Raw genomic sequence first — 2,500 nt, 5'->3', positions numbered from 1 at the left:
ACTAGCTACGCTAGCCACCCCACCATGCCTGGGCGTGAGAAAGAGGGAGAAATTTTGCCTTACCATGACCAAGACAGTGTTTGGCCAAGACGAGGCATGAACAAACGTTGAACTGCATGCTTGGCCTGTGCCTGCCCAAGTCACGAACGGCAAGACGACCCCCTCTTTCCCACGCTGGGGGATTGGCTGGGCTTTCGACGGGACATGGAAAATATGAATCAATCCTACTCTTGCATGACGAGGACAAAGTTTGGCCAAGACGAGGCATGAACAAATGTTGAACTGCATGTTTGGCCTGTGCCTGCCCAAGTCAAGAACAGCAAGATTTCCCCCTATTTCCCACCAAATCTGCCCCAAATTCATCAAAAAGATCTGAATTTATCAAAAAAATTTGATGAAAACAGCTCAAATTGATGAAAATGGGGCAGATTTGGGGGGAGCAGCTTGTTACCAGGGGCCTGGGGGTGCCTGGGCGCGCCCCAGACAGTCCCCCAGCCATGCCCAGCCATACCCAGTCAAGGTGCTCCCCCTATATATGTCTGATGTGCCATTTCCAGTTTTGTAGAAAAAGGGGTGAATTTTCCCTGCAGGCATAAAGTCCCGAAAATGTGACCTAGAGGTTGAATTTTTCCGCGATTTTTTGCAGGCATGTTAGGGACATAAAAACAACATCTCACACAAAAAATTAGAATTTTCCGACGAGGGACGGATTAAATATGAATTTTTGACGCGTCAAAAACTCAAGAAACCAAAAAATCAAAACATCGACCTAGAGATCGAATTTTGAGCTAGTTTTTTGCAGACACCTCAATAAAAATACATCTAGAGGGTCTGGAAAGTTTCGTGGCAAACCGACAACGTTTCGATTTATTTTGATTTTTCGACCGAAACGCGCAAAAATCGCAATTTTTTTTCAAACGAGCACCCATCAACGGGACAAATCTTGTTCCCAAAAAATTCAGGCATGTTTGGGACATCATTAGAGCCTCCCTCAAGAAATTTTGGCGATTTTGCACGCGGGATTCGTTAATTACGAATTTTTAAGCGTCAAAACGTCAAGAAGTCACGACCCGGCCGCGCTAGTCGACCTAGAATTCGAATTTTGAGCTAGTTTTTTGCAGACACCTCAATAAAAATACATCTAGAGGGTCTGGAAAGTTTCGTGGCAAACCGACGTCGTTTCGATTTATTTTGATTTTTCGACCGAAACGCGCAAAAATCGCAATTTTTTTTCAAACGAGCACCCATCAACGGGACAAATCTTGTTCCCAAAAAATTCAGGCATGTTTGGGACATCATTAGAGCCTCCCTCAAGAAATTTTGGCGATTTTGCACGCGGGATTCGTTAACTACGAATGTTTTGAGCGTCGATAGCCGAAGAAACGAAAAAAACAACCCCGTTTTGCCTCCCGAATTGCAAAATGCCGCCTTGCCCTGGCTTGGCATGGGCACGGGAAGGTCGAGTCCCAGCCGTGAACAAAAATTTCAATCGGTATGACCTTAATAATACGGGTGCGCAGCGCGCGCGCGCACGCGCGAGGAATTTTGGCCTACGGGACCCCTCCCGACGTGGTTTGGCCTGAGCACGGGGCTCCCGACGTGATTTGGCCTGCCGAGTCCCAGGCATGGGCAAAAATTTCAATCGGCAGCGCGCTAGAGATTTTTGCCTACGAATTCCCTCCCGACGTGACTTGGCCTGTGGCTGCCCAGCTCAAGAACAGCACCTCTTTCCCACCAAATCCCCCCCAAATTCATCAAAAGATCCGAATTTATCAAAAAGATTTGATGAAAACGGCTCAAATTGATGAAAATGGGGCATATTTGCTTGTTGGGCAGTGGCTGGGGGTGCCTGGGCGCCCCCCAGACAGCCCCCAGCCATGCCCAGCCATGCCCCAACAAGCAGCTCCCCCTATATATGTCTGATGTGCCATTTCCAGTTTTGTAGAAAAAGGGGTTAATTTTCCCTGCAGGCATAAAGTCCCGAAAATGTGACCTAGAGGTTGAGTTTTTCCGCGATTTTTTGCAGGCATGTTAGGGACATAAAAACAACATCTCCCACAAAAAATTAGAATTTTCCGACGAGGGACGGATTAAATATGAATTTTTTACGCGCCAAAAACTCAAGAAAACGAAAAATCAAAACATCGACCTAGAGATCGAATTTTGAGCTGGTTTTTTGCAGACACCTCACTAAAAATACATCTAGAGGGTCTGGAAAGTTTCGTGGCAAACCGACAACGTTCCGATTTATTTTGATTTTTCGACCGAAACGCGCAAAAATCGCAATTTTTTTTCAAAGGAGCACCCATCAACGGGACAAATCTTGCTCCCAAAAAATTCAGGCGTGTTTGGGACATCATGAGGGCCTCCCCCAAGAAATTTTGGCGAATTTGCACGCGGGATTCGTTAATTACGAATTTTTAAGCGTCAAAACGTCAAGAAGGCACGACATCCGCGCTAGTCGACCTAGAGTTCGAATTTTGAGCTGGTTTTTTGCAGG

This window comes from Medicago sativa, chromosome 6, assembly GCF_051527215.1.
Source record: "Medicago sativa cultivar Bolivia chromosome 6, Bolivia_mono, whole genome shotgun sequence".
NCBI lineage: Eukaryota > Viridiplantae > Streptophyta > Magnoliopsida > Fabales > Fabaceae > Medicago > Medicago sativa.
Note: the sequence above shows the minus strand (reverse complement) of the source record.